The sequence below is a fragment of the Podarcis liolepis genome (genome assembly GCF_965112155.1).
Source record: "Podarcis liolepis genome assembly, chromosome: 4".
Taxonomy (NCBI): Eukaryota; Metazoa; Chordata; class Lepidosauria; order Squamata; family Lacertidae; genus Podarcis; species Podarcis liolepis.
This window is the reverse complement of record NC_139558.1, coordinates 97307077-97317008: the sequence shown is the minus strand read 5'-3', so window position 1 is coordinate 97317008 and position 9932 is coordinate 97307077.

Below are 9932 nucleotides of genomic sequence, written 5' to 3'. Positions count from 1 at the left end.
AAAAAGCATTATTGTATATCTATATTTTCCGTTTTGTCTTTATATGCCGATACGGTTCAAGCCTTGAAATAAAATCATTTGTCAGCGTAATTTTTGTGAAAATCATTTATATACTTACCTATTTATAAGACTTCAGGTACCCCCAGGGTAAAAAAAAGGGGGGCACATTATCTACCTGGCCCGAGCCTCTGCCTGGCTCTGCAAGGCCCTGATCCCTCCTGTAAATCAGAAGGTGATTTCGTAGTTCCCCAGAGAGCATCTGATCTGCATTGTATTGACTCTGGACGCAAGCCTTTTTCTGGCATGCTGGCCGGACCACCCTCACTCTGAACAAGCGAGCACCATTCTTGGGCCAAGAAGCAACAGCTGCAACAACAGCAACACCTTTTGGACACAGCCTACATTTCGTAACCATCGCCGGCGGTGGCTGGACAAGGCGGGAGACCGTCTGGACCGTGATTTCCCAAGCTTCATGCAAAGGCGTATTTATGTACCATGATAACTTAACAAATTAGAGGCACTCGCTATCAGAGACTGGCTGGAAGATGAGGAGTAGTGGGAGGCACCAGCCGTGGAACCCCCCCAAGGGAAACCCCAGAGGCGGAAGGCTCAAGGGAACCCCCAGAGGAGGAAGGTGGGGCATCAAGGAGAGGTCAGAAGTGGAAGATTGGGAAGAGGTGCTAGGTGCTAGGTGCTAGATGCTGATGGGGAAACAGGGTTTAGTGAGCAGGAAGAGCCTGTGACAGGAAGCAGTTCAGACTCTGACGCTAAACAGACGGGGGTCAAGGGACTGCTGGAAAATCCAGGGAACTGCACGGTCCGGGGAAAAACAATGCTGTCCAGGGTTGTAAAGACTGCAGAGAGAATAATTGGGTGCACTCTTCCCACCTTAGATCAAATCTATGCTTCCAGGTGCCGTAAGAAAGTGACAGAGATAGCGCAGGATAGTGCGCACCCCGGAAATGATCTCTTTCAGCTCCTGCCTTCTGGAAGAAGGTCCAGGGTTATAAAGACTAGGACTAGCCGCCTGAGAAACAGTTTCTATCCAAATGCGATTTTGGTTTTAAATGTGGTGTAAGGTAGTCTCTATGGGAGTATATCTATTATTTTAAAAATGGGGTATCAGAGTTTTTAGGGGGCTAACCAGGTTGGGATAGCTGGGATAGCAGGCTTGCTGGTTTTGAATGCCTTATGTAGATTTTTTTTTTCAGTTTCGTTGTTCTGTATGGGACAATGACAATAAAGATTATCGTATTGTCTCTCTCTCCTGCTGTTACAAGCTCCCACACCCTGGTCTCCAAAAATTTGCAAAGTAATGGGAAGGTCAGAGGTGCGCAGACACATGGAGCGCACAGCCTGGGAGTCATTCTGGACTCACAGCTGTCCATGGAGGCGCAGGTCAATTCTGTGTCCATGGCAGCTGTTTATCAGCTCCATTTGGTACACAGACTGAGATCCTACTTGCCCGCGGACTGTCTCGCCAGAGTGGTGCATGCTCTGGTTATCTCTCGCTTGGACTACTGCAATGTGATATATGTGGGGCTACCTTTGAAGGTGACCCGGAAACTACAACTAATCCAGAATGTGGCAGCTAGACGGGTGACTGGGAGCGGCCACCGAGACCACATAACACCGGTCTTGAAAGACCTACATTGGCTCCCAGTACGTTTCTTAGCACAATTCAAAGTGTTGGTGCTGACCTTTAAAGCCCTAAACGGCCTCGGTCCTGTATACCTGAAGGAGCGTCTCCACCCCCATCGTTCTGCCCGGACACTGAGGTCCAGCGCCAAGGACCTCCTGGCAGTTCCCTCATTGCAAGAAGTGAGGTTACAGGGAACCAGGCAGAGGGCCTTCTCGGTAGTGGCACCCACCCTGTGGAACGCTCTCCCACCAGATATATAAGAGAAAAACAACTACCAGACTTTTAGAAGACAGCTGAAGGCAGCCCTGTTTGGGGAAGCTTTTAATGTTTAATAGGTTATTGTATTTTAATATTCTGTTGGAAGCCGCCCAGAGTGGCTGGGGAAACCCATCCAGATGGGCGGGGTATAAATAATAAATTATTATTATTATTATTATTGCCTACCAGGGATCTTCTACAAAAGTAGGGATGCAGATGGATGTCATAGTGCAATTTTGGTCTCAAGCTGTTTTTGGACTACAGGTCCTATCATCCCTGACCACTGGTCCTGCTAGCTAGGGATGATGGGAGTTGTAGTCTGAAACAAGCTGGAGACCCACGTTTGGGAAACCCTGCTATAGTCCAACGACATCACCCTGGCCTAGACCATTTTAGGGTCAATGCCAAACGTTGCAAGTGGGCGCTTGCTCACCTTAATGTGTTAATGATTCGGTGCTCTTATTTTTCTAAGTGCTAAGCAGGAAATCTGTGAACTCCTGAATTGTCAGAGGATTTTGAACACCTGGCATGTCATAATTGTTCCACGCGTAACACTTAGTTAGCACAATTTATTTCCCAAGGTCTGCAGTCATTAACCAATTAGACCTCCCAGTAACTCTCCCTTTGTGAGACTGAAGGCTGTCGATGACTCAGAATAGACAGTCGACAAAACATGGAGCGGATTCCTGCCTATGGCTGGGTTGGAAGGACCCGTGCAAGCCAAATGGAGCCTGAATGAACTCTGTGCTAGAGTGGATTGCTAAATTTGTACCAAGCTGGATGTTCCATGCGAATTTGGATGGCCAGCCAAAGCTGAGAACCTGTTTTGCATCTGTTAAATTATATAATTTATGTTTTTATATTGTGATTTAATCTTGTGAACCATCCTGAGACCTGTGGTTATAGGGCTGTAGACTACTACTAATACAACTATTACTTATAATAATAAATGTACAAAGCCCTTGTTATTATTAATCATGCATGTATCTAGGGATGAGGAAGAACTATCCCTAGGACAACTATCCCTCTCACCTCAGGCCACACCCCTCATTGGCTCTGATACTGTTGTTACATACGGTTACTGATTCACACTTGTGTGCATGAAAGAGTTAACCTGAGCCCAGAGATCAGGTTGCAGGTGGGTGTGGCTTAACAGGTTCTCAGCAGGCTCTGCCCCCCAATCTGTCTAGTGCTTCCTGGAATAAGCAAAGAAGGAGACATGCAGTCAGTGGCTCCCAGTTGCAGGAAAAACCAAGTGAATTGAATCTATCCAGAAGAGAGATTGTATAGCCTGCATCTTTGTTAACCCAAAGACTGCAGGTGCTTTTTTGTAAGGAAAACAAGTACTGTACAAAAAGGGGGGGGCACTTGCAACCTTTTTCTTTTCTATTTACTGCCATCAGATGGAGACTTGTTTTTGGTAACTTCTGGAAACTCTGTGAGTAAAGCATTCACTTACTTGCAAAGCTACGTGTCTGTGATTTATTCTAGCCTAAGTATCTTTGTGGGAAACATTTGTTTAAAGATGGATGAGGGCAAATGTGAATCTAACCAGGTTTTAATGTGCTTGGAGCAACTGCCATTGCGCTAACTCTGCTGCAAGAGAATAAGGATCTCGTTCCCAAATCTTTCTCTCCAACAGCTTTGCACCTTCCAGGAGTGCTTTGCCTGAGTGAAAGGTATCCCTGAACTCTGGCAATGCCTCTTGCTTGTCTCGATGGAGAATGGAGAGGCCATGTGTGTGTGTGTAGAAGCAAGTGGTGTGGAAAAGTAATATATATTACCCCACCCCCTTTTGACTCTGGCCCCTCCCACCACTGACATGTGGTCCTCAGAAGGTCACCCAGAAGGTAATTTGGCCCTTGGGATCAGAAAATGTTTTTTCCCCACCCTGCCTCAGATAATGGCTCAAATGTCATGATGAGTCAGGTGAGTCAGGCGCAAAGCTTTTGCCTCCTGACCAGTGAGCTAGGCAGAGGCCTTCTTCAAAACTAGAAAGAGAAGAAAATGCTCTTACCTGATCAGGTACGCCAGGCACATCCCGAAGAGCAGAAGGGTGAGTGGCGGCAGCAGGATCAATACCACGACAGGTGGCTCCAGACCTAGACAAGTGACAGGGACAAGGGATGGGTCAAGGCAGGGCTACATGAACTGATTCCATCCCAGGTGGTCATTCTAAAAACTGTGACTTTAAGAAGCTTGCTCTTTACTTTTTCCTCTACCCTCCCCACACCTCTTTCCTCGTGTGCCGTACCTTTTTAGATTTTTTTTTGGCCCAAGGGCAGGGATTGTCTTACTACAGTGTGGTGTAATGGTTAGAGTGTTGGACCAGGACCTGGGAGAGCAGGGTTCAAATCCCCACTCAGTCATGAAGATGACCTTGGGCCAGTTGCAATCGCTTCGCCAAGCTTGCTCGCAGGGTTGCTGTGAGGTTGAAATGGGGAGGAGAACCATGTACACAACAACAACAACAACAACAACAACAACAACAACAACAACAACAACAACAACAACAATTTATTTATACCCTGTCCATCTGGCTGGGTTTCCCCAGCCACTCTGGGTGGCTTCCAACAGAATATTAGAATACAATAGTCTATGAAACATTAAAAGCTTCCCTAAACAGGGCTGCCTTCAGATGTCTTCTGAAAGTCTGGTAGTTGTTTTTCTCTTTGACATCTGGTGGGAGGGCGTTCCACAGGGCGGGTGCCACTACCCAGAAGGCCCTCTGCCTGGTTCCCTGTAATTTGGCTTCTCGCAATGAGGGAACCGCCAGAAGGCCCTCAGAGCTGGACCTCAGTGTCTGGGCAGAATGATGGGGGTGGAGACGCTCCTTCAGGTATACTGGACCGAGGCCGTTTAGGGCTTTCAAGGTCAGCACCAACACTTTGAATTGTGCTTGGAAATGTACTGGGAGCCAATGTAGGTCTTTCAAGACTGGTGTTATGTGGTTCCGGCGGCCGCTCCCAGTCACCAGTCTAGCTGCCACATTCTGGATTAATAGTTTCCAGGTCACCTTCAAAGGTAGCCCCACATAGAGCGCATTGCAGTAGTCCAAGCGGGAGATAACCAGAGCATGCACCACTCTGGCGAGACAGTCTGCAGGCAGATAGAGTCTCATCCTGCGTACCAGATGGAGCTGATAAACAGCTGCCCTGGACACAGAATTGACCTGCGCCTCCATGGACAGCTGTGAGTCCAAAATGACTCCCAGGCTACACACCTGGTCCTTCAGGGGCACAGTTGCCCCATTCAGTACCAAGGAGTCCTCCACACCTGCCCACCCCCTGTCCCCCCAAAACAGTACTTCTGTCTTGTCACGATTCAACCTCAATCTGTTAGCCACCATCCAATGAGCTCCTTGGAAGGTATTGCAAATCACTTTGGGGTATCTCATGAGAAGCAATTAACAAATGAATAATAATTGCAAGCATTGCCTCCTCTGACTGGCAACATCTCAAGCAGTGGTCTTGCCCAGCGCTTGCCCCCTGGAGATCCTTTTATTGCCAAGGACAGAAGCTTGCCCCTCTCTGTCTGCAGACCCTGCAATCCCTCTCTGGAGGTTTCAGGTGTTAACTTTTGCCCCAGCTTTAAAGGTAAAGGGACCCCTGATCATTAGGTCCTGTCGTGACCGACTCTGGGGTTGCACGCTCATCTCTCTCTATAAGCCGAGGGAGCCAGCGTACAGCATCCGGGTCATGTGGCCAGCATGACTAAGCCACTTCTGCTGAACCAGAGCAGCGCACGGAAACGCCGTTTACCTTCCCACCAGAGTGGTACCTATTTATCTACTTGCACTTCGACGTGCTTTCAAACTGCTAGGTTGGCAGGAGCAGGGACCGAGAAACGGGAGCTCACCCTGTCACGGGGATTCGAACCGCTGACCTTCTGATCGGCAAGTCCTAGGCTCTGTGGTTTAACCCACAGCGCCACCCGCGTCCCACGCCCCAACTTTAGCTGCAAACAAAATGCCTGAAAGTCATTTGTCCCCTCCCTCCCCAGGGAAGAACTATGCCCCACTCCCAGTTTCTTGACTGCCACCTTTGTCTTTGGAAACAACTCAAATTATATTAAGTTCTTTTCTTTTCTTGATAGGATAAGCCGAGTATTCCCCAGGCCACTTCTAATTGCCAGAAGCCAGCGTAAATACACAACAGCCGTCAGCAGCGAGGAGATCTACAGCTCAAATACCCCAGATCTGCTTTACAGTGGTACCTCGGGTCAGCGGCGTAGCGTGGGTTATCAGCACCCGGGGCAAGGCAAGTAATTTGCGCCCCCTAACCCGGGGCAAGGCAATTAATTTGCGCCCGCCGCCCCCTAACCCGGGGCAAGGCAAGTACAGTAATTTACCCTCCCAAGCAGCAGCAGCGAGGCTTCTCTTTCCCCCGCGCTCTCCTGGAGCTGCCTCTTTTCATTCCTTACCGCAGCGTTTCCTGGCTGCTCCCCCCCCCCACTTCCCCTCTCTCTCCTCCTCGCTCTGCTTGCCTTGCCCTGCCTGAGGGTGCCCTGAGGAGACTCCGCTCTCCTTTTTGACCAGGCGAGGTGGAAAAGTCTCTTCCCGCCCCCTCGCCAGACTCCCTGCTCGGCTCGGCTCACTACCCAGGCGGCCAGTGGAGAGAGAGCCGCAATTACCATAAAGCTCCTCTCCCTCCGCTTCGCCAAGCTGTCAAAGCCCCGGCAGCAGCGGCAAAGGCAGCAGCAGGCGCAGCCAGACCCCCGCCAGCCAGCCAGCCCACCCGCCCGCCCGGCTTCCTCTCCTTTTTTTGCCCGCGGCAGAAGGCTTCGCTCTCCCCCTTCCGCGACCTCCTCGCCAAGCCGTGGATTTTAGTAGGGGCAGAGAGCTGCTAGTGCGAGCGCGCCCCCTGCCCATGTTGCGCCCGGTGCGGCTGGCACCCCTGGCACCCCCCACGCTACGCCACTGCCTCGGGTTACAGACGCTTCAGGTTACAGACTCCGCTAACCCAGAAATATTACCTCGGGTTAAGAACGTTGCTTCAGGATGAGAACAGAAATCGTGCTCCGGCGGCACGGCAGCAGTGGGAGGCCCCATTAGCTAAAGTGGTGCTTCAGGTTAAGAACAGTTTCAGGTTAAGAACGGACCTCCGGAACGAATTAAGTGCTTAACCCGAGGTACCACTGTATTGTAAACTTGGGTGAGGCAGAGGGACTCAGGACCTGAAGGCTAAATGTGGCCCCCAGCCCTCTCTATTTGGCCCTCGAGAATCTCACTAGGCTATACAACCCCTGAGCCCTGCTCCGTGCCACCCTTTGGGTGTTTTTGCCTGACTGGAAACGTGTCCAAGATCTGAGATAAAGCCTCTATATTTGTTTCAAATGTTTTTAAATACTGATCTTTAAATGGTTGAAACCATTGTGACATCTGCTGGGGAAGGCTGGACAATGCATTTAACAACAACAAACAGATAAGTTTGACCTTCTTTGCTCCACCCACTTTTGCCTCTGTCCTAATAATAATAATAATAATAATAATAATAATAATAATAATAATAATAATAATAATTTATTATTTATACCCCGCCCATCTGGCTGGGTTTCCCCAGCCACTCTGGGCGGTTTCCAACAAAACACTAAAATACAATAACCTATTAAACATTAAAAGCTTCCCTGAACAGGGCTGCCTTCAGATGTCTTCTAAAAGTCTGGTAGTTATTTTTCTCTTTGACATCTGGTGGGAGGGTGTTCCACAGGGCGGGTGCCACCACCGAGAAGGCCCTCTGCCTGATTCCCTGTAACTTGGCTTCTCACAGCGAGGGAACTGCCAGAAGGCCCTCAGCACTGGACCTCAGTGTCCGGGCACCCACCTCTGGCACACGGCCCCCAGAAGATCGTCTTGTTAAGGTAAAAAAATTCCAGGGTGAGAGACTACTCAACAGACCTGCTTGCCGGGCTCTGATAATAAAAACGTATGTACTTTAAAACAGCTGATAAAAGGGAGTAATAAAAAGGCTGTTTATGTATGCCACTACTGCAGCCCATGTTCTGTTAGCCCCCAAATGGAAAGACTAAAGAAGAATGGCAACAGAAACTGATGGAATATGTGCAGCTTTTGGACCTAACACATAGAACAAGAGAAGAACATACGTTTAAAGAAGATTGGAAAACGTTTGTTGAATATATGGAGGGAAATTGTGTTTATTTGAAAATGTGGGCACCATTAAGATAAATTCAACAGTGTAAATAAGTTTTGATGGATGTAATACAGTGGTACCTCAGGTTACAGACGCTTCAGGTTACAGACTCCACTAACCCAGAAATAGTACCTCGGGTTAAGAACTTTGCTTCAGGATGAGAATAGAAATCGTGTGGCAGTGGCGTGGCGGCAGCAGGAGGCCCCATTAGCTAAAGTGGTGCTTCAGGTTAAGAAAAGTTTCAGGTTAAGAACGGACCTCTGGAACGAATTAAGTTCTTAACCCGAGGTACCACTGTAATGGAATACTGAATGGTTTTAGCTTATGTAAAATATGCAGGGATTTATGTTATGCAAAATGAACCACAGAAAGAGAAGAAGGGAAGTCATTGATATTTTAAGGATGTTTAAATGAGTATTCTAAATTGTAAAACAGAAAATTCAATTAAAAATTATAGAGGGGGGGAACGGAGCAATAAAAATAAACATCAGGAAATAATAATAATAATAATAATAATAATAATAATAATAATAATAATAATAATAATAATTTATTATTTATACCCCGCCCATCTGGCTGGGCTTCCCCAGCCACTCTGGGCGGCTTCCAAAAGAATATTAAAATACTATAATACATCAAACATTAAAAGCTTCCCGAAAGGAGGGGTGGGAAGTTATGTGTGTATAAAAATATTATATGGTTTGAAATATCTCCAGAGACGTAATAAAAACGATACATGGATTAAGAAGGAGTGTCAACAAAGTGCAAGAATGTTAGATATGTTAGATATGGGCGATACGGGCACCACTTACCTCTGATGCAGGGAACATCTGGATCGAACCAACAGCTGGAATCAGCTGGGGGTGGGCTTCCACCCGGAAAGTGTATCGCCCTTCCCAGGGGTTGTACCAAGCCAGAGGATGCCACCAGCAAGTAGGTGGGGAAGAAGTGGCTCCCTCTGCCGTCTGTGTCCAGGACGATATATTGGGCCAGAGGTTTTCCTTTGCTGTCAGCCTCTACCCTGCGGCTGAACCCCGCAAAGTCGAGGTTTCTGACGTGCTGAGTCAACGCTTCCCCCGAGACCTCAGTCGCCCCCTGTTGATGGGCCTTGGCTAAAGCTTTTGCGACCAGGTAGATGGCATCATAGATGGTTCCAAAGAGCGGAGAGACCTGAAAAAGATGACAAGTTTTAAGTGCCTACCAAAACCTGGGAAATGGTCTGACTCAGAGGCAAACCAGAGCTGACATCCATCATATCATTTAGCTGACTTTTGCTTCCACAAATGCCCAGTAAGGGGAGGAGAGAGCAAGCGAAGGATGGGGGAGATATTTTATGAAATAAAGAAATCCAGCTTCCCGACTCTCTTTCCCACCTGACTCCAAATGTTGCCTATTTGGGAAAGGAAAAGGAGCTAAGCCAACGTGCTGTGTTGGAAATGGCTTCTAGCCATTCTTGGTTAATTATTGGGGAAAGCCAATGCATTCAAAAATTATGGAAGTACAGAGAATATCTCCTGAATGGTGAGGCTTGCTGACCTCCCGGTAAAGCAAAAATTTGATCTTCTCCTGTTAGGCAAAGACCACAAAATGACCCAGAATGTCACCAGATTCTGCAGGTAGAGAATAGACTCTGTATGGATTTCCAAAGAATTGGAAACAAGAGTCAAAAAAATTGAAATCAATCCCAGAACCTTTTCAGACCATAATTCCCTGACTATGGAATTACAAAAAGAAAGCCAAATCTCTTTTAGATGGAGATTAGATGTTGATTTATTAGATGATCACAAATTTGTTGAAAAAGCAGATTCTGCGCACAGATCTGTAGGCGCAGACCATCCCCTGATTCAATCTAGTTTGTTAAGAAAATTCCCAAATCTAGTTTG